This window comes from Sciurus carolinensis, chromosome 16 (genome assembly GCF_902686445.1).
Source record: "Sciurus carolinensis chromosome 16, mSciCar1.2, whole genome shotgun sequence".
Classification (NCBI taxonomy): Eukaryota; Metazoa; Chordata; class Mammalia; order Rodentia; family Sciuridae; genus Sciurus; species Sciurus carolinensis.
The window spans coordinates 58,140,540-58,167,063 of NC_062228.1; the positions used below are offsets into that span (position 1 = coordinate 58,140,540).

Sequence of the window (26,524 nt, forward strand, 5' to 3'; positions counted from 1 at the left end):
TTCTACTATATATATAAGTATGCAATGGAAGAAAAGACTGACAAGAAAATACATTGACAAATAGATGAAGGGACTATTGGTATGTTTATATCTTTCTACTTTTAGATAGTTGTAAACTGTCTACAAAAAAGCATATTACTTTAATACTCAAGAAAGGTACAGGGCTGGGGTTGTGGCTCAGTGGTAGAGCACTTGCCTAGCACACGTGAGGCACTAGGTTCGATCCTAAGCACCACATAAATAAATAAAATAAAGGTATTGTGTCTGTCTACAATTAAAAATAATTTTAAAAAAAGAAAAGTACATAGCAGCTGCAGGGAACTGGCACAGGTACACAGACTATAGGTGCTCTGTGCCCAATGAAAGTTTCCTTGGAAAAACTATCATTTCCCCAGCCCACCATGGTGGACAAAACTGATTTCACCAAACAGATTCTGGAGCTTCCAGCACTTGGCTCTGCACAAAAATGGCTTCACGGTGCTCCAAGGACAACCATGCAAAACAGTGGAGATGTCAACATCCAAAACTGGAAAGCATGATCATACCAAGGTATATAGCTTGTTGAATTGATATTTTCACTGGGAAAAAAATGAAGATATCTGAACTTCCACTCATAACATGGATGTTCCAAATGTTAAGAGAAATAATTATCAACTGATATGCATTCAGGATGGTTACCTTTCCCTGATGACAGAACTGAAGTTTGTGAGGATCTTAAACTGTCAGAAGGTGAACTAGGCAAAGAAACAGAAGGAAAGTACAATGCAGGTGAAGATGTACAGGTGTCTGTCTTATGTGTAGTAAGTGAAGAATATACTATAGCCATAAAGTCCTGCAAATAAATGGGGACATCAGGCATGAGCAAACAATTTAGGTCTGGATCAATTGCAGATCTAAAGTTTGTTTCTAAGTTGTCACCAAAGCTATGACCTTCATAAGCAACCTCATTTTTTAAAACTGTTTTGAAATTGTGCTGGTTCATTTTGCAGGTAGTCAGTAAAAAAAAAATCAAGGTTATAGTTCTTTTTTAAAATTCGTTGTCTTTCCTATAACACTCTTGTGGTTTTCAGTATGTGAGTCCAAGAAACATAAAGCTTCAGCAAAGGTGATTTGTCTGAGTAAATCATTCCTTAGTTTTAATAAAATGATTAGTAAATCAGGGTTTTAAAAGAGAAAATGTAGCATTTGGTGGTACTGAAGTACCACATTTAAGTTGAATTGCTCATTAATTTTAGACTTAATGTCATAGAATACATAGATCACGGATTGAAATCGTCAGTTTAAGCTTGTGTGTGGCAAACACAAATCTTTAAACAAAAACCGTGTCATCAAAGTGTCAGTTACCTTGGTGGTTGTGTGGGATGATATTCATTACCTTGGTCATACCATTCTTTGCCACATTGTTGGTAGACTTAAACTTTACATGGTGGTTTTAGTACTCGCTTATCATTGACAGAGGGACATCGAACTGTTGGGTGAAAATGGGCAAGGCACACTGTAAAGACTAAAAGGACAGTAGCAAAGGAGGTTGGTAAACTCTAGGTTTTGACTTCAGACCTTAAGTAGAAAGTAGCTTTTTAAGTACTTATGCTTTTAACTTTTGTCCCCTTAGCCCCCTGGCACTGAAAGGACTGACCTGCTTTACAGTATACTATGCAGTGCTTTTTTTGGCAACCATGCTGAATAGTGTTGGTATTTATCAGTAATTGCTCCTTTTCAACCATTTTAAGTATTTTTTTGACCTTAAAATATTAGTTAGACTAAAACTGGGAATTCTTAAGTTGATTTGGAATTCTTGGCTTTATATCAATTTGTTAAATTTATGCATATTTTTTCTAAAGTGAAATGAAAGTCAATCATGGAAGAAATGTTAATTTAAAATTATTATTTAACTTAAGTGTATGTATTTTTTCTGTTTTCTGTCTTAATTCAGTACAATGTGAAATGTAACTAGGAAAGAATTCTGTAAGCCAAATTATATATATACACACACACATATATGTATATGTGTATATACACTCATATATATATTCATTCTAATATTTTAGACATCCATATAGTTTGGGAGGACCTTTAACTCCATAGCAATGATTATACTGAAGTGCAACTTAAAATCACTTATCTCAGTAATGCCTTGATTTTCTAAAACAAGTTCTGAGATCTCTCCCATCATGCCTTGACCTCAAAGGTCATTGTTCATATCATCTAGAGAAAAATATACATGATGATGTAACTGACCTAATCAGTGACTAGAAAACGTGTTAGGAACATAAGATCTCCAAATTTTAGTTGCTTAATTTGTACACACTTTAAAATCTTTTCTTGGCCTCAGCAAATCCATTTGGACAAGAAGCAAGATACTTTACAGAGACATGCAGGGAAGAGGATTCTAAAGCACAAGCAATATTAATGTTATAGTAATTGACTTTAGTGTGACATTAACTTTTGCCCATCCAAAGCACAATTAGGAATTTGGTTAAATTCTTCCCAATATTCTATTTAAGTATCTACTACATACTGCTCTAGTTTTTGTAATACTGGTTGACATTATCCACAGGAATTCCAGAAAGTTATTAATCTGTGTTGCTTGCTGGTAATTCATCTGGCCCCAGTTACCATACAAGAGTTCTGATTTAGTATTAGTTCTGGATTAGCATGCCTCTGTTCTTCCTAATTTGTCAAACTTCACATAAGTATGTTTTCAACTGCAATAAAGGATATAAAAATGATAATGCATCTCTATCTCCATACCTTGAATGGCAAAAGCTATTTATGCATAAATATTGCATTTTAAATACTATATGAAGTGTAAATACTCTAACATAATTATAATATAGATTTTAAAGATATGGGACTGTTTATTTTCACATAAGTCAACTAATGCTTCTCTATTTGTTATATTTTTTGTAGCAAATGTTAAATATCACAAGTTATCATGTGTAGAATGTAGACTGTCATATTGATAGATTATACAGTGATACACCATTTTTGTTTATACACACTTCACGAGTTTATAGACAGTATTAACAGGTTGAATATTTGTTTCTTTCTAAGACAACATGTTTTATTTCTACTGAGCAGACTTTGTTACACTTTATTTTCTACAAAGTTGTATACTCTCTGACAGATTCAAATCACCACTGCTTTGACTCAGCACTTGCATCACAACATAACTGTGATGATCTTTCACTGTCCCCTCCAAGGTATCAGTCACCTGAAGAAATTGTTGCTAACCAAGCTCTTGACTCAGTTTCCCTTAATAGTACAAATTTCTATACCATGCCTTATATTAATTACCAAAACTCCTGCAGTCAGACCATGATATCTTTAACATAAGATGCTGCAATAAAATGTTTAGGCTATAAAACATGGGGATACAATTTTTCATTGCAGCACAATATGAGTGTGTACATGTGCACACATAGTTTTGTGTGTTTGTTCTTTTTCCAAAGTCCTTCCCACTATTAAAAGTACTACAGTCTGGTAGTACCTTGAATGTTGGTAACTTTTAAATTTTAATTTATGACTTTTTCAGAATTTGTTTTTGGACTTTAAGGTTTCTCAAATTAGATCATTTCTAGTTGAGCTGTAATCTAAATGCATTATTCTCAGGGCTGTTTTTGCTAAGAGCTGATGTTTCATTACTTTAAAGGTAACTGCCTGAAAGTATATTGCAAATTATTCCCAAAATTGTAACACTTTACTACATACATGTAAAAAACTTTAATATTAACATATTTAAACTACATGCTAGGTTATTTAAGAAAAATGAAAATATTAGTAGCAGTTATACTGAAATCTTGCCATATTTTCCATTTTAGAACAGAATTGGGTGGTCTTATCTTGGAGCCCTATTCTTAGTGATATATTTGATAGCACTCCATTGGCATGTACCCCAAAGACCGTTTTAGAGCCAAACATTCATATAGTGGTTCTCAAACATATTTAGGGATAACACACTGAAAATTCATAATGCTTTTTTGGGTACCTTAAAATGTTTACATACTGAATTCTATAATATTAACTAGGAACACATTTCCTATGAGAAAATGTGGCTCTCAAGAAGTATAAGAGGGTTGCGGTTGTGGTACAGTGGTAGAGTGCTAACCCAGCATGTGTGAGGCACTGGGTTCGATCCTCAGCACCATATAAAACTAACTAAATAAAATGAAGGTACTGCGTCCATCTAGAACTAAAATAAAATATTTTAAAAAAAAGAAGTATAAGAGCAAAAATACAAGCATATTTCCATAAACAAGTATGCTGTACTAATAGTTCTGATAATTTCAAATTTTCCAATATTATCTAGGCATATTTCATAGGTTTCAAGCTTATTTTTCCCTGCTATCATTCAAACAATAAGGCTACAAAGATTTAAGAAAAATTCAGTGAAAAATCCTAAAATTGAGAAAATTCAATCTATAACTTCATCTCTTAAAAATTTTTCTTCTGAATTGAGTATTTGGCATCATTATTTGATTTTAGCAGGGAATATCTGGAATTAGTTTACAGAACACAGATATTCTGTTAGAATATGGTTTAAAGTCACTTTGTAATTTAATTTCTTCCATTAAATAAACAGAACACCAACTTAACCACCAAGTGAGGCAAGTGCCTGAAAAATGCTATATACATCTAATAAACATTTTTTCTTTATGTGAAAGATGTATCTTATAATAATGCATACCAAGCTTTCACCTGCTAGAAAAATACTTTTGCCAAACTTTGTCATTCACCACTAGTCCCTTCTCTTTACAATAGATATAAACCTATTTTACCATAAAAAGATTCTCTGATTTATTTGAAGTCCCTAAATTTCTTGTTATTGGCAGAATTAGTTTTATCTTAGTTCAAGTATGCACTTTTTTAAAACCACTGACACTGAATTCTATTCAGCAATGTCTGAGCAGCTTGTCAAGTTAGTTGTGATCTTTCTTGAGAAAAATTCTTTATTGTGGTTAATGTCTACTATAAGCATTCTTTTGCTTATTATAAAGCATAATGAAAATTGCTAGTTCTATACTAACATAATGAAAATGACTAGTTGTACAATCAATTTATGTACTTTCATCCTCCTCTCCCAAAATGAAATAGTTGAAACTACATTGTCTAATTTGTTGGCACTTTATTAGTAACACATTTTATTTGTCTCAGGTATAGAAGAACTCTTGCTTTTACTTGCAGAGACTCATATGTTTTCGCTAAAACTTTAAAACTGTAAAATATGTAATATGAATATTATAATTGTGCATTTTATATTTCAAAAAATGGGTAAAATCCAATTGTAAAGTCTTTAGCTATACTAAAATATACTTTAAAATGTAGATGGTAAACATCAGTTATAACATTTTGTTACCTCAAGATATATTTGTAACTTTATCAGTTATATTAAATATAATAAATTTTTAAAAAAGAAAAATATATATCAATAAGTAAAAATAAGCCAGATGTAGTGGCACATGCCTGTAATCCTAGCAGCTCAGGAGGCTGAGGCAGGAGGATCACAAATTCAAAGCCAGCCTCAGCAAAAGCAAGGTGCTAAGCACCTCAGTGAGACCCTGTCTCTAAATAAAATATAAAACAGCGCTGGGAATGTGGCTCAGTGGCCAAGTGCCCCTGAGTTTAATCCCTAATACAAAAATAAAGCAGCAAAAATTAAAAACTGATACTAGACACAGGAATCAGGTTGAATTAACTCTTATCTGTCAAATAAGAATGCATAAATTTATAGTGACATAGTAAGGAGTGCAAACTAATAAATGTTTAAGGAATGATGAAATTAGAAAAGTGGTGTACTGACTTATATACATTAAGTATGTACAGTCTTTCACATGTCAATCATACATGTAAAACACTCTTCTTAAAAAGAATAGTTGTTTTGGAAAATTAAGAGTGTAATAAGTGATTTCAACATGAACCACCAATGACTGCTAATGAGATGGGAAAGTTTAATGGATAGGATAATTATGCAACATTATATCTCCCTATAAGATCCTCTCCCCAAAAAAACAACAAAAACAGTACCTTTACAATTTAGACACTAACTTAACCAAGTGATAAAAGTCAATTGATGCCATGTGCCTCTTGACATGATGCACAAAAAAACCAACACCATTTCTGTTTTGCCAAAAATGTGTAACCAGAGGCTGGGATTGTAGCTCAGTGGTAGAGCACTTGTCTAGCATGTGTGAGGCACTAGGTTTGTCTCTTAGCACCACATATAAATAAATGAATAAAATTAAGGTTATCAACACCTAAAATTTTTTTTTAAAAAGTGTTGGGAGCAGCAAATGAATTATCATCCTTGAACTGCCCAGAGACAGATGCAATACCTCTCTTGGGAATTTCTTGGTGCAGAGGCACCTATCAAACATTGTCCAGTTGCTATGGTGATGCCCTGTTCAAAGGGAGATCCTGTGCCAGTCACAGAATTTATCGGTTCTTAACCTTGGGTTCAAACGCCAGCTGCCAGAGGGTAGAGAGTCATGGGCACACGCTGATAATTATAATTAGGCTGCACAGAACTTTGTCCTTCACTTTAAAAGCTTTGAAGAAACTTTCTCACAATTAATTCTTTTAATGATATAACCTATATAATAAACGTGCTGAGTTGACTCATGGCCATTGAACTCCATACAAGTGTGGTGCCCACTGATACCAGCTTTTTCTCCATTTATGTGTCTGTTTTTTCCAATCCCCCATCACCCATCATCTGGTTTCCTGAATTAACAGTCATGCAGGTTATGACAAAAAAGGGCTTTGGGGGTATAGCTCAGAGGTAGAGTGCCCCTGGGTTCAATATCCAGTTACAAAAAAAAAAGAGAGAGAATTTTAAAATACTAGAAGCATGGAGATATATATATTTGCATCATTTCTGAAAAATAGGTTCCATTCTCACGCCAAAAATGAACAAACTTATACAGCATAAATAATAAACAGAATCTAATCACAGTCACTAACGAGTCAATTCACATTACTCCTTCCTGATAAAGTGATTAAATGATTCAGGAAGTCAAAATTTTCCAGCTACTCATGGAAGCAATTAAAACAATTCCTCTCCAAAAATCTTCCACAATGAACCAGGGGCTTCCAAAAGCTGTGCAAGAGGTTGCAAATACAAGTGAGTCACTCCAAAGAGAAGGTTAATAATGGATTGATGGGCCTCTCCCTGAGACAAACTGTGCCTCCTTAGTCATAAGGAGGAGGTTAGAAACAGTCAAATCAAGAATACACAGGGGACACAGACCTAAAGAGAAAATTTTGGTACAGAAAATCCAGTCTTTATCACTGGTATCTCTAGTTAAAGGAAAAAACCGGGGGTGGGGGGAATACTACAGAATTAAGTCTACTCATGGTTCCAGCTCTCTTTCTTCCCTGTCAGTCAGCCTAAATACTGAACAGGAATATATATCTAGTTTGTGAAATTTCAAACTTAAAATCTGCACAGAGGATTCCACACCAAGAATCAGATGACCAATAGGAGGCACAAAAGGAAAGTTGATGCCACACAATTGTGAGGCAGGAAGCATGCTAGGACCAAACCATCCTCATTAAGGATAAACAAAAAGATAACAAAAAAACCACATACACAATCTGGATCTTGGCACACATGTAATGTTCCCAAGAAACAAACAGAAACTCAAGATCAATTAAGAGATGAAGCAAATAATAATTGAGATATAAATGTCCTGGTGATGAGCAAGGAAAAATCATCATAACAATAATTTATGAACTATCTACTCTACTTTCCAAAATAAATATAGTATTTGAAAACCCTACTCAAAACAGCTACAAGCCGGGCTCAGTGGCACATGCCTGTAATCCCAGTCACTCAGGAGGCCAAAGCAGGAGAATTTCGAGTTCAAAGCCAGTCTCAGCCCATTCAGCAAGGCCCTAGGCAACTCAGCAAAATCCTGTTAATAAATAAAATTTTAAAAAGGGCGGGGGATGTGGCTCAGTGGTTAAGTGCCTGTGGGTTCAATCCCCGGTACACAAAAACAAACAACAACAAAAAACAGCTAGTTCACACCACAATCAAGTGGATGTGATATCACACATTCACTGGATATCACACATCCACAGTTGCTCAAGTTGTATATCCATGCCAGCAGGCCAGCTCAGTTCATAACCAGTACATAGGGAAGCTAGAATTTATCCCACTGGGAAAATGTTTATTGTTTCAGAAAGAGAAAGAAAAATGAAACCATTGAGTGATGGAGCTCATTGATGAAGAAATCTCTGGAATCATGCAAGTAGTTGGAAGAGCATGGCCAATGTAACCATCATGAGCACTTCTTATGTCCAGTCTAAAGAACATCACCCCTTTGATCTTGGACTTAACAATAAAGCTGTGAAAATTACCCATGAATTTCCTCAGTTTTTTCCTTTGGGGGTTGTGCAATATGATCAATCTTAATGGATTTTTTTATGATTATGAATGAACTACATTGCAAACTATTAAAGAAGGCCTCAAATGTGATTAGTAACAATTTGCTTCTTTTAAAATTTCATTAGCATAAATTTAGATATATCTTCAGATTTTTGATGGAACAAGTATTTTGATTATACTCAACTAAGTTCTCTTACAAAGAATTTCTCAAGTATATAAGCAGATTAGATGAAAGAACAAAAGAGTAGTATGAATTTAATTTCCTGCTTTACTAGTAAAAGTTAAAATGGCATATGCTATTGGCCATTTTTTTCAGTCATGTATTCAAGCACAAACTTAGAATTTCATAGCTATAAGATAAGAATTTAGACCGTAATGAAACTCTAAGTCGATTGTACTAATGATTTAATCACTACCTCATGAATTACTGACAAAGATTCTTTCCTTAACCAAACTTGACTCAGGATCCCCTGAGTCCTTTTTCAACTGAATCTCAATGTGTGAACTTCTGTATTCATCTCTGCATTGTCCAATTTAAGCAAGAATCCTGTTAAGTCCATTTAGTCAGAATTCTCCCAACCTCCGTATCTGATCACCCTTGATACCTAATTAGGTTCTTCATCTTCCACTATTTCTCAGATAATGTTTAATCACCCTGCCTGACTTCCACAAGAATTCTGCTGCATTGGTTCAGCCAGAATTCCCCCTTATGTTTGAAGTTCCAAGTCAGTTACTTCTATCTGCTGATCCCACCCTGCTCCTTGGTTATAAATAAATACCCACTTCTGCATGATGTATTCAGAATTCAGCCTGGTTCTATACTGAGGTTGCTTTCCCCTATTCCAATAATCCTGTTTTTACCACTTGAACTACTGGCCAGCTTTGTGTTTTTTTAACCAGTAATTTCATGACTTTTTTTTTAAAATGGTTTTGGCAAATTAAGAGAGTAAATAGAACTACATTTTCTTTAATTTGTGAAACATCTCTTTTTTGTGATTTAAAAACTAAGCATTTACTATTGCAAAACAAGGGATACAGGGAGTTTAAAGGATAAAATCCCTTCAAATGGATAAAAAGGTAGGAATAAGGGATATTAAAACAGCTAGTGGGGTGATAACTTTTCTTCCTTCTGCTTATCCTCAGTGTGGAAATTCTGTTTACTACCAAATAATGTTAGGGGAAGGCATGGAGAGATGTGGTAAGTGTAAAATAGAGGGTAATGCAGAGTAACTGTAATGACTTGTACAGTCAGTTAAGTTTTAATGGGCCTGATCCATTCTCTTCAATGAGGAAATAAACTAAGTCCAAATTCACTTAGATTTCAAATTATACTAAAAATAATTTTATTAAAATTATCATAATCAGAGCAGGGGTTGTGGCTCAGTGGTAGAGCACTTGCCTTGCATGTGTGAGGCCCTGGGTTTGATTCCCCAGCACCACATATAAATAAATAAATAAAGGTCCATTGACAACTAAAAAATTTTTTTTTAAATTATCATAATCTTAAATTTCAATGTTCATCATTCCAAAATACTCTGCAAAATACTTAAGGAAAACTGCCATAACCAGTTATGATAAAGCATTTTCTTGTAGAAAATAAAGTTATAATTGACATTTAGGAACAACATCATCCAGTCTCAATAACAGTGTTGTCTTTTTTTTTTTTTTTAAACTGGGGATTGAATTTGGGGTGCTTAACCACCTAGTTACATCTCCAGCCCTTTTTATTTTTTATCTGGAGATAGGACCTTGCTAAATTTGCTGAGGCTAGCCACAAACTTATGATCCTCCTGCCTCAGCCTCCAGAGTCACTGGGATTACAGGAGTGCAACACCATGCCAGGCTCAACAGTGTTGTCTTGAATGCCAGAGAGTTGGTCCTCAACTGTGTTAACCTCTGAAAACTCAATATTATATTGAGTACTGAGGGTGCCCCACTTAAAACCCTACCTTAAGCTACCACATTTACTAAACTGGACTAAATGTATAATGTGTCTTTCTATTGAAAGAATTCTTTATGCTAATGAGCTGTGGTACCCTATCACTAGCCTAACCTCACCTATAAATATCTCACTTCTCAACCTCACTTCTCAGGATCTACACCTCCCTGATTTCCCACCAACATTTCAATTCAAACAAATGTTGTTTAAATGAGTATAGCTCCTCTGTCATGTGCTCAAGGATTTTCTGTAATAATTGAGATATTTGGTATATCACACAACTTACCTATTTCAAGTGGATAATTCCATGGCTTTTAATAGAGTTGTACAATCATTACCTCAATTTTAGAACATTTCCATGACCCCCAAAAGAAACTGTATAATTTACCTATCATGCCCCAATCCTTCCACTATCACCACCACTACCACCATGCACCCCAGCCTTGAGCAACCACTAATTACTTTGTTTCAGTACTTTGTCTATTCTGGACAATTCAAATGAATTTAATCATAATAAGGGACTTTTCAGAACTGCCTTTTTTCACTTGGCATAATGTTTTCGAGCCTCATCCATTTTTAGTGCCAAATAATATTCCACTGTATGGCTCTAACACGTTCTCTATTCATTTATAGCTAGTGGACATCTTGGTCGTTTCCACGATTTGGTTATAATGAATGTTATTATGAATATTCATGTATAAGATTTTTTTAAAGCACCTTTTTAACTTTAAGTAATTTTTTTTTATGTGATACTGAGGATTGAACCCAGTGCCTCACACGTGCTAGGTAAGCTCTCTACCACTGAGCCACAATTCAAGCCCCCATGTATAAGTTTTTGTGTGTACATACACTTTCATTTCTGTTGGGAATACACTTAAGAGTGGAACTGTGGCACTGAATGGTAAATATGTTTGAATTTCTTCCACAGTGGCTGCACCATTTTACCTTTCTAGCAGTAGTAATATATGAAAATTCTAATTTTTACACAAGCTTAGCCATACTTTGACTTCTTGATTACAGTCTTCCTAATGAATGTAAAGTGGTATGGTGGTTTTGATTTTCCCTATCTTTTTAAACTACAAACCCATGCATATTTCTAGTCCTTTTCAATGTCATTGCCACTTAAACCTCTGCAATGACCTACAGAACTGGACTTCACACATCACCCTTCTTCCCATCACCCAGTTAGTACAGTAGTAATCATCGAATCATGAAGTTTAAAAAGCTGAGAAATGTGGAAACGGGATAAATTCCTGGGACACTTACAAGTGATCAAGGTTAACATAACCAGTGGACATATGTGCCCTAAAACATGGCATGGTAAGAAGGGCACTTCACCTCTGTAGTATTACTTCCGAAATGCTTAACTCAAGTCTAATCATGAGAAAACATCTGACAAACTCAAAATAAAAGTGCTATGGTTTGGATATGGTTTAAGTGTGTCCCCAAAAGATGCAGGTATTGGCAGCTTGGCCCCCAGTGTGGTGAGGTAGGTGGAGGAATCTTTAAGAGGTAGAGACTAATTCAAGGTAGTTAAGTCATTTGGGGCATCACCCTTGTAGACATTAAGGTGGTTCTCATGAGATCCTGTTTAATTCTCAGAAGAGGGTTGTTATAAAGGACCAAGACTAGCCCCTCCTCAGTTTCTCTCTGGCTTCTTGTCCCAGCATGTGCTCTTTCCCTCTCACAAAGATTCCCATAATGATGCCATCCACCATGGGCCCTTGTCAAGGGTCCAAATGAATAAGGCAGTCCAATTTGCACTTTCAGTGCTCAAAACTGAGTCAAATAAACTTCTTTTCTTCATAGGTACCCAGCTTAGCAACTTTCAGTTGTAGCAACTGAAAAAGAACTAATACAGAGGGATACCCTAAAGCTATATATATATATATATGATCAGCAGCCCCAAGCTATCAAATTAATGGAAAACAAGGAAAGACCAAGAAACTCACAGATAGGAGGAGACCAGGAAGACATGATGACTAAATGTGTTGTAGGATCCTAGATTGACTTCTGGAACAGAAAAAGGAAATTAATGGAAAAATGGTGAAATATTGTGAAATATGAATAAATTTTGGAGTTTGGGAAATAATAATATAGATGATGTTGGTTTCTTAGATTTAACAAATGTTTCATGGTAATTTAAGTTAACATTAAGGGAAGGAAACTGGGTGAAGGGTTATATAAGCACTCTCTATGTTATCTTTGCAACTTTTTACACAAAGCTAAAATCACTCAAAAAAAAAAAAAAAGTTAAAGACACTACAAGAAATCTACACACCAAAATTCCTTGATGCAAAAATCCTCAACAAAATACCAGCAAACCAAAATCTGTAGCACACTAAAATGACTATACAAATGGTTAAGTGGTATTTATTCCTGGAATGTAAGAATGATCCAACATATGAAAATCAGTCAATATAACATGCCACATTCACAGAAAAAAGGAAAAAACACATAATTATCTCAACTGACACAGAAAAGTATTTGACAAAATTCAACACCCTTTAATGATTTAAAAAACATCCAAATTATGAATAAAAGGAAAATACCTCAACACAATAAAGTCAGATAAGAATAACCCTCAACAAACATCATAATAAATTATAAGAGAGTAAATGCTTTTCTTCTAAGATCAGAAACAAGTCAAGGATGCTGCCTTTCACTACTTCTACTCAACACAGTAATGGAAGTTCTAGTCAAAGAATTTATCCAAGCAAAAGAAATAAAAGGAAAGGTAGGCGAGGTGGTACATACCTATGATCCTAGTGACTCAGGAGGATCATAGGTTCTGAAGCCAGACTCAGCAACTTAGCCAGGTCCTAAGCAACTTAGGGAGATCCCATTTCAAAATATAAATTAAACTGGCTTGGGATGTGGTTCAGTAGTTAAATGCCCCCTAGTTCAATCCCTGGTACCAGAGACTTCATCCTTTTTATTTTTTATTTTGAGACAGCAACTCAGTAAGTTGCCCAGGCTGCCCTCAAACTTGCGATCTTCCTGCCTCAGCCTCCCAAGTAGCTGGGATTATATGTGTGTGCCACTGCCTCCAGTTGCAGAAAAAAAAATTAATGTGCATTCAAGGATGCACCAGACACAACAGAGTAGAGGCTCAGAGTATAGTAGAATGGTAGAGTGTGTGCTTAGAAAGCACTAAGTCCTGGGTTCAAACCCCAGCACCAAAAAAAAAAAGAAAAAGAAAAGTTAAAAGGCAATGGAAAGGAGAGAAAATGTTTGCTGATAACATATAGAGAACTCCCAAAGCACCACAACAACAAATAAAACAATTCAACTCAAAAATGGACAAAGGACTCACATAGACATTCCTCCAAAGAAGATACACAAATGGCCAATAAGCATATGAAAAGATGCTCAGCATCACTAATCATTAAGGAAATGTAAATCAAAACTACAGTGAGGGTTGGGGATGTGGCTCAGTGGTAGACTGCTTGCCTAGCATGCATGAGGCTCTGGGTTAAATTGCCAGCACTGCAAAAAATAAAAATCAAAAGCAAACTACAGGAATGGGGTTGTGGCTCAGTGGTAGAGTGCTTGTCTCGCATGCATGGGCACTGGGTTCAATCCTCAACACCACAAAAATAAATAAAATAAGGATATTGTATCCATTTACCAAAAAAAAAAAAAAAAAAAAAGAGCAAACTACAAGTCAGGCGCAATGGCACACACCTGTAATCCCAGAGGCTTGGGGGCTGAGGCAGGAGGATTGAGCTCAAAGCCAGCAAGGCCCTAATTAACTCAGTGAGACCCTGTCTCTAAATAAAATACAAAATAGGGCTGGGGATGTGGCTCAGTGGTTGAATGTCCCAGAAATCCCTGGTACCCGTCCCCCCAAAAAAGCAAACTACAGCGAGATACCACCTCACACCCATACCCATTAGGATAACTAATGTTAAAAAAAAAAAAAAACACACACAATAAGAAGTGCAGCAAGGATGTAGAGAAATTAGAAGCCTTATACACTATTGGTAGAAATGTAAAATGGTACAGCTGCTAAGAAAAACAATATGGTTGTTTCTCCAAATATTAAAAATAAAATTACCATGTGCCCCAGCAAATGAGTTTAAATGAGATAATTGAAAGCAGGGTTTTAAAAAGATATTTATTTACACAGTAGCTATTATTCACAACAGTTAAAACATGGAAGCAACCTATGAGTTCATGGATGGATGAATGGATAAGCAAATTGTGATACATAAACATATATATAATGGAATATTATTCAGCTTTAAAAGGAAGGAAAATTGTGACCTATGCTATAACAAGGGATGAGCCATGAGGAAATTAAGTCAAGTGAAATAAATCAGACAAATACTATATGATTATAGTTACATGAGTTAGAGTAGTCAAAATCATACAGGCAGAAAATATGGTGGTTGTTAGGAGTAGGAAGGAGAGGGGAATAAGGAGTTATCATTTAATAAGTATAGAGTTTCAGTTTTATAACACAAAAAATTGTGGGAATACATGGTGGTGATGGTTGAATAATATTATCAATATATTTAACACCACTGAACTGCACACTTAAAAATGGTTAAGACAGTAAATTTTATGTGGTGTGTATTTTTACCAGAATTAAAATATATCTATAAAGAACACCTACAAATCAGTAAGTAAAGACACCTCAATACAATGGGCAAGAGATTTGAAAGGCACTTCACAAAGAGCCAATAAATATTTTAACAAGTGCTCAATCTCACTGATCTGTGGAAGGCAATTAAAATCACAATGAATACCACTGCAAGCCAACCAGACTAAAATGGAAATAATAATAATACTATGTGCTGAAATATAGAGCAATCAAAGTATTATCCTCAGTGGTAATATAAACTATTATAACCACTTTAGAGGAAAACATTAGCAAAAATAAATACACACATACCCTATCTTGCAACAATTTCCATAACTACGAGTATTCCCTAGATAAACTAATACAACAGAATATAGTCATAACAATCACAACAACAACACACTATGCTTACTTTGTCACTGTTCTAAATGTTTTACAATTTTATTTATTTGTTTAGTTTTATTTTGGTACTGGGAATTTAACCCAGGGGCACTTAACCACTGTGCTACATCCCCAGCCCTTTTTACTTTTTATTTTGAGACAGTTTCATTAAGTTGCTTAGGGCCTCACTAAATTTCTGAGGTTGGCTTTGAACTTGCAATCCTCCTGCCTCAGTCTCCCAAGTCGCTGGGACTACAGGTATGCAACACTGCACCCAGCTAAATGCTTTATAATTTTAAATACAACCCTATGAGGTAACTCCTACTGTTATCTTCATTTTACAAAGGTGGAAAATTGAAACAAAAAAATTACACAACTTTCCCAAGGTTATATTGCTAATGAATGAGAGAATCAGGATTTCAGAGGTCTGGTTTCATAGACACAGCTCTTAACCAACTAAACTATTCTACTTCTTACAAGAATGTTCTCAGAAGCATTATTCATAATTGTCATAAAGTTGAAAAACAAATGCCCAACCACAGTGAATAAATTATAGAATATTCCAACTAGATACAGGAGAAGAAAATAAAGGGACTATACAGTTACACTCAAATTAAGCAAAGTTAAAATACATAATTCAGGGATGCATGTATACATGGTAAAAGCATAAAGGAAAAGAAATAATTACCACAAAAGTCAGACTTTCTTGAACTAAAGATCTTGCAGAATAATTGTAATGTTCTATTTTTTGACTAGGTTGGCAGTTACACTCTGCTATGGCTTGGATATGGTTTGTTGCCAAGGGTTCATGTGTTGAACACTAGTCCCCAAAGTGATGGTATTAAGAGACTGGGCCTAGTGCAAAGTAATTAGGTCAGGGGCTGGTAGTGTAGCTCAGTAGCAAGTGTCTACCTAACATGTCAAAGGCCTCGAGTTCAAATCCCAGTACTACAAAGAAAATTAAAAGTAATTAGATCTCTAGAGTCAGCGACCTCAGAAAGGGTTAATTCTCACAGAATGAGGGAGTTTTCTCAAGACTAAGTTGTTATATGAGAAAAGCTTGATCCCTGAATCTCTCTGGTTTCCTGTCTAGCCAGATGATGTCTCCCTCTCACACATTCTTCCACCATATGCTAATCAACATGTTGTGGCACAGCTAAGGCACCTTCATTAAGGCTGAGCAGATGCAGGTGCCACAATGTTGGACCTCCAATATTGTGAGCAGAAATAAACCTCTTAATACACACTGGGCTTCAGATAGTTTGTTATAGTAACAGGAAATAGGCTAATATACACAGATAATAAAGATTTGTAATTAGTCATTAGAAACTCTGTTACGTGTACTTTTCTGGATACATAACCCATTTCACTTTTTTTTTTCTTGTCTTTTCTTTCTTGGAGTTGGGGATTAAACCCAGGGCTTCGTGCATATGAGGCAAGTGCTTTACCACTGAGCTATATCCCAGCCCCATAATTTTAAATTTTAAAAATAAAAGTATAAAAGTAGATAAAATAGAAAGAATTAGTGGAAATGTTCAGAATGGTGTCACAAAGACTAAAAATAGAGAAAGTAACCAAGAGTCTCATATTTTCAACATAAAATCAAGCAAGATAAACTCTGAAAATTATCCACCATTACTTCTTTAGTTTGGGTCTGGCTTTTCTTTTTCTTTTGAAAAAGGAGGTGAACAGAAAAACAGAATCATGCCTAGTCCATGTCTATAATGCCAGCGGCTTGGGAGGCTGAGACAGGAGGATGGTGAGTTCAAAGCCAGCCTCAGCAAAAGTGAGGAGATAAGCAACTCAGTGAGACCCTGCCTCTAAATAAAAAACAAAATAGGGCTGAGGATGTGGCTCAGTGGTTGAGTGTCCCTGAGTTCAATCTCTGGCTTAAAAAAAAAAAAAAAAAAAAAGAGGAAGGTAGGAGGGAGGGAGGGAGGGAAGAAAGGAAGAAAGGAAGGAAGGAAGGAAGGCAGGAAGGCAGGCAGGAAGGAAGGAAAAGGAAAGAAAAAGAAACCTCCATTCAACTTATATAAAAGTTAATGAAGCTGGGGAAACTGGAAATATCTAATAGTTGTCAGCTTACCTGAGAGGCACAAATCTTCACTGCTACTAGTTTGCCAGCAGCTGAAATGGAACATACCTCAAAATACAAAGCAGCCCTTCTCTGATTCCCAGAATGCATTCGCGTTGTAAACACGGACCTCTGTGTTCCACTGAAAAAGGCAAGGTGTACAAGTGCAAAATAGATTCGCCAGAGTCATCATGCTACAACACATTCAAGAAGAGCAGCCCTTCGGACGAGTTTCCTGGCAAATTGGCCAATTTAACCCTTAAGAGACAAAACTGAGTTTCGACCAACTGGTCGCTTGCGATACCCTTGGAGAGTTGGCACCCCTGCTCCCTCCTGGGCCACCCTGCTCGCCCCCAGAAGCTCCTCTCGCCTTTCCCGCACAATCGCCCATTCCCTCGCTTTACCTCCTTCCCCAGAACTACAGCCTCCGAAAGGAGAAGAGGGAGCTAGGGTTCAGGTTCCTCCAAGAGCAGGAAACGAGTCTCGGTCCCCAAGAGGCTGGTGGTGGGGCTGGACTGGAGTTTTCACCGTCTTGATGGCCCGTCCTGCGGGGCTGGGGCTGGGGCCTGGGCCGGGGCCGGGGCCAGGCTCAAACTCGCACCAGGAGAGTCAAGGTGGCTGTAGGCAGTTTCCTGGGTCCTACGGGGGAAGCAGGATCCTTTCGACTCTTCGGTCCCCTCCCAGCCGCCTGAGCCCCTCGGGGGAAGGAAGCGAGCCCAGCCCCACGCACCCCACGGTTGGGAACGTTCCAGGTCTCCCAAAGTCAAGTCACCCTTCCCCGGGCCTCGGGATCCCTACAGGGCTCTTCAATCCGGTCAGAGAGATCAAAATGACGGTAAAGAAACATCAAGTGCAACGTCTAGCAACCTCCCCCGGCCCCTTCCGGCCTCGTCAGATTCGCTCACGCGACACTCCTCACGCTCACTCGCGGCCTTTCCCGCCGTTTCCCTGCGCATGCGTGGCTGGTTCCCTCACGCCCTCCCCCCCTGACGTAAGAACGCTCTCCGCGCTCCGCTCCCTCCCCACACGCACGCACGTGCGCGTCTTCAGAACGCGCATGCGCCGATGGTCCCCTGCGGTCTACTGCGTACATTTTGCCAATACTTTTCTCCCTCCACCCTCAGAGGAAGACCTGTTTGTCTGTTGTGTTTTCTCCTTCCACTCTCCCAAGTGATGTGACAGGCTGGATGTTCTCATTCTTCCTAGTCTTCAAATCTTTGACATTCATAGATCCCCTCACAGTAGACAAACCTTAGGTATACATCTAAACAAGGCAGACATGCACCTTGCCTCAAAAAAAAAAAAAATTTTTTTTTTTTTTTTTTTCAGAAATCTACTGGTGTGGCAGACAAAAATTAAAAACCAAAGATTGACTCCGGTCAGCTATTCTCAAATTCTTTGGTCTCAACTTTTGCACTCCTAAAAATGAAAGGACCCATATAATGTGTATGCGTTATTTATGTGGGTTGTGTGTTAATGTGAGTTATATCTATCAATATGAGAAATTTCTAAGAATGATTGTTATTTAAAATTCTTGGAACTGGGGTTGTGGCTCAGTCGTAGAGTGCCTGCCTAGCATGTGTGAGGCCCTGGATTCGATCCTCAGCACCACATAAAAATAAAATAGGGCTGGGGTGTGGCTTAGTGGCAGAGCGCTTGCCCAGCATGTGTGAGTTACTGGGTTCGATTCTCAGCACCACATAAAAATAAATTAAAAAATAAAATAAAGGTATTGTCCATCTACAACTAAAACAAAATATATTTTTTAAATGCTATTATGTGCCAGGCATAGTGGCACTCTCCTATAATCCCAGTCACTCGGGAGGAAGTTCTGAGGCACAAAGTTCTCAAGTTCAAGGCTAGCCTGAGCAAGTTAGTGAAACCCTGTCTCAAAATAAAAACATAAAAAACAAATTGGGGGTGTAGCTCAGTGGTAAAATGACCCTGAATTCAGTCCCCAGTATGGGAATGGGGACGATAAAAATACTATTGTGTGTCAGCATAAATAACACTTCCGTGAAAAATAGTTATAATTGTTATCCCAAAAGTAAATTTAGTGAAACAAGTAGCATTGTTTTAAATTTCCGCAAAACCGTTTAAAGACTGGTTTAATAGAGACATTTGGATTCTCATATCTGCTTCTGCACTGAATCTGTCAAAAGAAGTTATTCATGCTCCCATAACTTTTAGAAAATACCACTATCAATTCAAAAGCAAAATGAGAGTGAAGGGGCTGAGCATGTAGCTCAGTGGTAGACAGCTTGCCTGTCATGCATGAGTCCCCAAGTTTGATCCCCAGCACTAAAACAAGAATGAGAGTGAAAAGAAAAATATCATACCGGTAGTAATATGAAAATCAGACTGTGGGTCACACTTTGAGAATAACAGGCTTAAATATTATTAGTGAGCATTGGGCTGGGTTGTAGCTCAGTGGTAGAGCACTTGCCTGGCATGTGGGAGGTACCACATTTCTCAGCACAGCATATAAATAAATAAAATAAAGGTCCATTGACAACTTAAAATTTTTTAAAATAAAATAAATATTATTGAACAAAGAGAGGTAAACGAAAATTTCTGGGTTCTATAAGAATTGAACAGTCAGAGGGACTCATTCCATCCTTCAGCATATTTACTAAGGAGGTACTAAATACCAGGCACTGGGAATAATGTAGAAATAAAGACAGACTCAGCTGCTGCCTTCATTTTTTGCTTCACAGAATAGGCAAACATATTTGACTAATCACAAATAATTACATGATTATAAATTGTTAAGTACTGTGACATTAAAAAAAAACAGGCTATACACCTAATTAGAGGAAGGATTTCTCTGAGAAAGCAACATTGGATGTAAAGCTTGAAGAATGATTTAATAATGTAAAGCTTGAATAATGATTTAATAAGTGAAAAGTGAACAGCCCTGAGACAAAAAGAAAGCTGTGAGTTCAAGGCACCAGGAAAAGTACCTGTCAGTCAACACTTACTGAGTGATGTGCCCCACATTGTTCTAGATCCCTGGGATACATTTATGAAAATGATTTTACATTCTGCAAAAAAGGTAGTAAATAGTTGGGCATAGTGGTACATGCCTGTAATCCCAGCAATTCAGGAGGCTGAGACAGGAGGATCACAAATTCAAGGCCAGCCTCAGCAACTTAGTGAGACTGTCTCAAAATAAAAAATCAAAAGTGCTGGTGTTGTAACTCAGTGGTAAGGTACCCCTGGATCCAATTCCCAGTACCACCGAAAAAAAAAAAAAAAAGTAGTAAATACACAAACAAAAATTTCAAAGAATGAGAGTGCTGTTAAAAAAAAAAAAAAACTAAAGAAATCAAAATATTGTGACTTTAAGAGGTAAGTCAGGAAGCTACTTTAGATAGAGTAGTCAAAATGTGCCTCTTGGAGGATATGACATTTAAGCAGAGACCCAAAGGCACTGAGGAAGGGAATCATATAAATAGCCTGGGGAAGAACATTTTAGACCAAGGGAACAGCAACAGCAAAAATCTTGAAACAGCAAGGAGTCTGAAATGGCTAGATCCCAGTGATTGAAGGAAAGAGTGGTAATAGGTGGGGTCAGAGAAGTAGCAGGAGGCAGTGTCATATGGAGGCCCTTGTAGATCATGGTAGGATATGGCTGATGTTGTTACTCAGTGGTAAAGTACCCCTGGATTCCATTCCCAGTACCACCAAACATAAATCCATAAATGCATAAATAAGAATTTCAAAGAATGAGAGGTAGGGATTTTTTTAAGTGAAATGAAAAGCTATTAGAGGGTTCTGAGTCAAGAAAGGACTCACATTTAACAGAAGGATCCCTCTGGCTTCTGGGAAGAGAACAGTATGGATGGGCTACTGATAGAAATAGGGAGCCAGTGAGGCCATCTCAGCAGTCCAGGCAAGAGGTGGGTGGAGGCCTACATCCACGGGATAGCAGCTGAGACAGTGAGAAGTGATCAAATTCTGAATCTACTTCAAAAACAGCGCTGATACAATTTGTTGATGGATTGCATGGAGCTTTAAAATTCCCTGATACCAATAGATAGAGCCTAATTCCCCAATCTTCCAGGGTAGGCTGACATCCAGTAAACACAAGTAATGGTGGGGGCCTCTGAGACTAAGTCATAAAAAGCATTTCTGCTTCTTCTTTGCTCATTCTCTTACATTCTCTAAAGGAAGCTGGTCACCATCCCATAAGTCCCCTCAAGCAGGCCATGGAAAGATACATGTGGGGAAGAACTGAGGCTTCCTGCCAACAGCCAGCACCATGTAAGTGAACCATGCGGAAGTGGATCCTCCAGCCCAGTTGACCTTCAGAGGTCTACAGCCCTAGCCAACATCTTGACTGTACCCTCATAAAACACTGAGCAGCAACCACTCAGCTAAGCTGCTCCTGGATCCCACAGAAACTGTATGAGGTAATTGTTTACTGTCTTAAGCTATAAGCTTGGGGTGATCGTTTTTCATTTAATTTCATCTTTTATTCTCATTCAATCAGATGGGAAAAGGAAGGAATCACCTTTAGAGTTAGAGTTGTACTGTTCTGTTGCAGGATGGGGGCTCCTGGGGAAATGGCGGGATGTTTTTACAGAATTATCCATGGAAGGTTCATGTTCCAGGGTTCCCATCCAAGTACCTGAAGCTCCTCCATGAAGATCACAGGTGGAGGGACCCACAGTAGCTCCTCAAAGAAAATGGAGATACCGCAGTCCTCTGGCTGGTACTCAGGAGGTAGAAGATCAGCAGGAGCATCTTTACAGAGAGGATCTGAGAGGTCATTGTCCTTCTGTCTGTATTGCAGGTTCCTGAGTAGAGACTCTCCATAAGGACAAGGCAGTGGCTCACTTCTTGGTCTCTCGTTGGCCTCATGAAGGGTCCAGTACAGATCCTACAAACTTGTCAGCATATGGGAACACTTTGTCCAACTCTTCTTTATGCCTCTCTGATTAAGACCTGGGAAATTGCTCTTGATATTACATGAGTATCTTCACTCCAAAGTATACTTCATGTTCAAGAAATTCCCATTCTTGCAGGAAAACTCCAGATTTCCTGGTTATTCCATGGTTTAATTAACCAAACTGAGAGCTTTCCCGACTTCTGGTTTTCTTTTCCCTTCTTCAGTACCTGGGTATTTCTGGAAATTTCATCCCAAAGCACGACTTTCTCCATTTTTATTCCCGAGTTTCCTCCTGGGATCCTTTTCGCTGCAGTCGCTGGGCCCTGTTCCCAGGAGAACTCGCACCTACTCTGCTCTAATGAAAACCAGGTGAGTCAGGAGGAACTTGAGTGTAGTGGTCACTCCTCTCTGCTTCTTGCTTGGGATGATTTGTTATAGAGCATTAGATAACTAATGATGATTGAGTTTGAGAGGTGAGAGAAAGAGAGGAATCAAGAAAGACTCCAAGGTCTGGGGCTGTAGCTCAGAGGCAGAGCACTCGCCTAGCACGTGTGAGGCACTGGGTTCGATCCTTAGCACCGCATAAAAATAAACAAATAAAGGCATATTGTCCATCTACAACTACAAAAAAATAGAATGACTCCAAGACTTCGAATCTGAACAACTGGAAGATGCAGTTGCAATTGCTGAGATGGAGAAGACTGGGACGTGGAGTGGAAGGGGATTCATAGTTTGGTTTGGGACACGTTCAATTTGAAATGCCAATGACGCCGCCAAGGAAGACCCTGGGGAGTGCCGTGGCTTGGATGTGGTTCATCCACCAAAGATTCATGTGTTAAAAGCTTGGTTCCCCAGTGTGGCGCTGCTGGTATGTAGTAGTACGGAATCTTTCAGATTTGAGAATTAGTACACTGTGATTAGGTTACTGGGTGCACAGTCCTGCCTTCAGACAGGGTTCATGCAGTCTTGTGGAGGGAGTCGGTTCTTGTGAGAATGGGTGGTTATAAAGAGCAAGACCAGCCACTCCCTCTGCTCTGGCTTCTTGTCTCATCATGTGAACTGTGAGCTCCTGCCACCTTGATGCTGCTCGCCACGATGTGATGCAGTCACAGGAGTCTCCTCTCCAGAAGCTGGCTCAGTGGAGTCACCCAGTCTTGGACTTTCAGCCTCCCAAACTGTGAGCTCAGTAAACCTCTTTCTTAGCTGGGCACATTGGCACACGCCTGTAATCCCAGCAGCTCAGGAGGCTGAGACAGGAGGATGGTGAGCTCAAAGTCAGCCTCAGCAAAAACAAGGTGCTAAGCAACTCAGTGAGACCCTGTCTCTAAATAAAATACAAAGTAGGGCTGAGAATGTGGCTCAGTTGTCGAGTGCCCTTGAGTTTAATCCCCAGTACCAAAAAAACAAACAACAACAAAAAAAAAACCACCTCTTTCCTTATAAAGTTCTCAACCTCAGTATTTTGTAATAGAAATAAAAAGCAGATTAATAAAAATAAGATAATGAACTGCTGGCCTAACGTTTGGGGAAGAGCATGGAACTAAGGATATAAATTGATGAACTCCTACCACATGGGTTGTGGTATGCACCATGGCACTGCATATCACCTAGGAAGTGGATATAGATAGAAAAGGCTGGGGTTTTCCAAATTTTAAAATTAGAAAGAGGTTTCAAAGCAGATTGAAGAGAAGCAGCCAGTGAGGAAAAATATCAAAGGTGAAGGCCAATAAAGGAAGGAAGGATATTGTGAATTCACTATTCTCAAACTTTAGTGCACATCAGCCACCTGAAAACACATATGACTGGCCCACATCTGGAATTTCTGATTCGGTTGGTATCTTTATTTCCTATACAAATTACCGCAAACTTCGTATCTTAAAACAACACAAGTTCATTCTCTCAGAATTCTGGAGGCCAGAAGTCCAAAAGCAAGGTGTCAGCATGGTCACTACCTTGAAAGGGTCTTGGGGACAATCCTTCCTTGCCTCTTGCAGCTTCTGGTGACTTCAGGGGTTTCTTGACTAATTTCTGCACACCTCCAATCTCTGCCTACATCTTCATGTGACCTTGTCCTTTGGAAGTTTCACTTTTCTGGGTATCTCTCTTCTGTGTCTCTTATAAGGACACTCACCTGTCATTGGATTTAGTGCCAACTCAAATAATTCAAGTTGATCACACCTTGAACTCCTTAACTCAAAATTACATCTGCAAAGAACTTTTTTTCCAAATAAGATCATATTCATAGGTTCCAGGGGTTAGGAAGAGGATTTGGATGGTTTTTGTTTTATTTTTGGTTTGTTTTGTTGGAGGCCACCATTCAAATCACCACTATAGGTCTGGCATGGGGACTGAGAATGTGCATTTCTAACAAGTTCCCAGGAGATGCAGATGTGGTCCCTGTGGAACCACAACTGCTGAGGCAGTGAAGTCAAGCCCGATGGGGACTGAGAATTGAGCATGTGGATATCACTGGGAACTTTGACAAAAGCAGTTTTTGTGAGTGAGTGCAAATGACAGCTGGATTCAAAGACCTGAGGAGAAGCAGAGGCAGCAGGCATAGACAACTTCATACATTTTGTTATCAACAAGAGGAAGAAATGATAAAAAGTTGTAGAGGATGTAAGGTCAAGAGGAAAAAAAATTCTTTTTGTACCAGGGATTGAACCCAGGGGTGCTTAACCACTGATCCAATCCCTGGCCCTTTTTGTGTTTTATTTAGAGACAGGGCATTACCAAGTTGCTGAGGCTGGCCTGGAACTTGGGATCCTCCTGCCTTGGCCTCCCAAATCGCTGGGATTACAAGCATGTGTCACTGAGACTGGCTCAAGGGGAAAAATTTAAAGACAGGAGAAATAACAACACATTTGTGTGCTGGTGGGATGGGTAATAGGGAGAATTTGATGACTCAGAAGAAAGTGGAGATAAGTCACAGGAGGGATGTGCTTAAGCAGCAAGATCTGGTTTTGGGTCTGGCAGGTGTGGAGGGGTGGAGAAGAGCGTAGCATTGGGGGATTGGCACAGTGGGTACATGGTGGGACTGCCTCAGATGGCAAAGCCAGATGATGGGGAGAATTAGGGGGAGCTATTGAGCTCTGTGTGGAATGTGGTGACAGTCCCAGGGACTTCCAGGGCTCAGTTGGGTGGAGCTCAGCAGAAGGATTTAGAAATTGGAAGATGAGGGCTGGGGATGCAGATCAGGGGTAGGGCGTCTGCCCAGCATGTATGAGGTCCTAGGTTTAATGCCCAGTGGCACAAAAATAAAACAAGTCAAAGAATACAAGGAGCTGGGTCTTCAGAGACCTGTTTCCCAGGGTCCAGTGGATGACTAGGTAGTAGGGAAGCCTCCAGAGTTGGAAATCTGTGAGGGATTTGGGACTTGATAAGGGTGGGGAGCCTCTGGGGACATTAGAGGAGACTGCAGAGGCTGCTGGGTGCCTTTCATCACCCTGGCTCCTCAATAACCTCCTCCCTTCAGGCCCCACTGGCAGAGGCAGGAAGTATTGCCTGAGGCTCACTTCCGGCTTCTGCTGAGCGGGCTGGCACCTCCTGGCCCCCCTCAGCACTCCCAGGGACCTCCCCACCTCTGGTCCACAGAACTTTCACTTCCCCCAGGTGCCCAGCCCCTGCCCCCCAGCATGTGGGGGCACCCTGATCTAGAAGAGATGCAGATTCCTTTGAGAGAGAGGCAAAGACAAGTGGGAGATAGAGAAAGGAGGAAAGGATCCCAGAGAGAAGGGACCAGAAACCCAAAGGGAGGGAGAATCGAGACACAGGTGTGGGAACAGACACAGAAGAGAACAGAGGCTCGGAGAGAAAACAGCCAGCCAGAGAGGGACTGAGACCCAGGGAGAGAGGGTTAGAGACCTAGAAAGGGCGGGTGGGGAGAGACCCAGAGCAGGGAAAGGGGGACAGAGCAGATGCAGAGATGGGAAAGCTTAGCAAACCATGAGGTCAGAGTGTCTGTGAGGTCGGTTGCTGTCCAGAGACAGCCCTGGGCTCCTGGTGCCCAGACAGGTATCAGTAGATTAGAAGTCCCTGTGGATCCCCCAGGCTGAGCCATGGAGACCTGGGAGGGACCACCCACCATGTCCTTGGTGCCCACCAATTCCAAGGCCCCTCAGGTACAAGTGTGCATCCTGATGGGGCGGGTGAGAGAGAGAGAGAGTCACCTCCTGTGAAGAGGGATGGGGTAGGGCCCCACCCCTCCACCCCTCCACCACTGGAACTTCCTCTTTCTGTGTGTTCTTCCTCCTCTTGGT

The 26,524-nt window shown here is 38.9% G+C and overlaps 1 long non-coding RNA gene across 1 annotated transcript; it reads right to left on the reverse strand.

Annotated features, from left to right (window-relative positions):
• Window positions 1-17,382: 17,382 nt before the first annotated feature.
• On the reverse strand, window positions 17,383-18,313 carry LOC124966956 (uncharacterized). The gene is made up of 3 exons (XR_007105444.1): window positions 18,102-18,313; window positions 17,776-18,010; window positions 17,383-17,513 (listed from the first exon to the last, which is right to left on the reverse strand). It is a non-coding gene; the product is annotated as an uncharacterized LOC124966956 (long non-coding RNA).
• Between the last annotated feature and the right edge of the window lie 8,211 nt (window positions 18,314-26,524).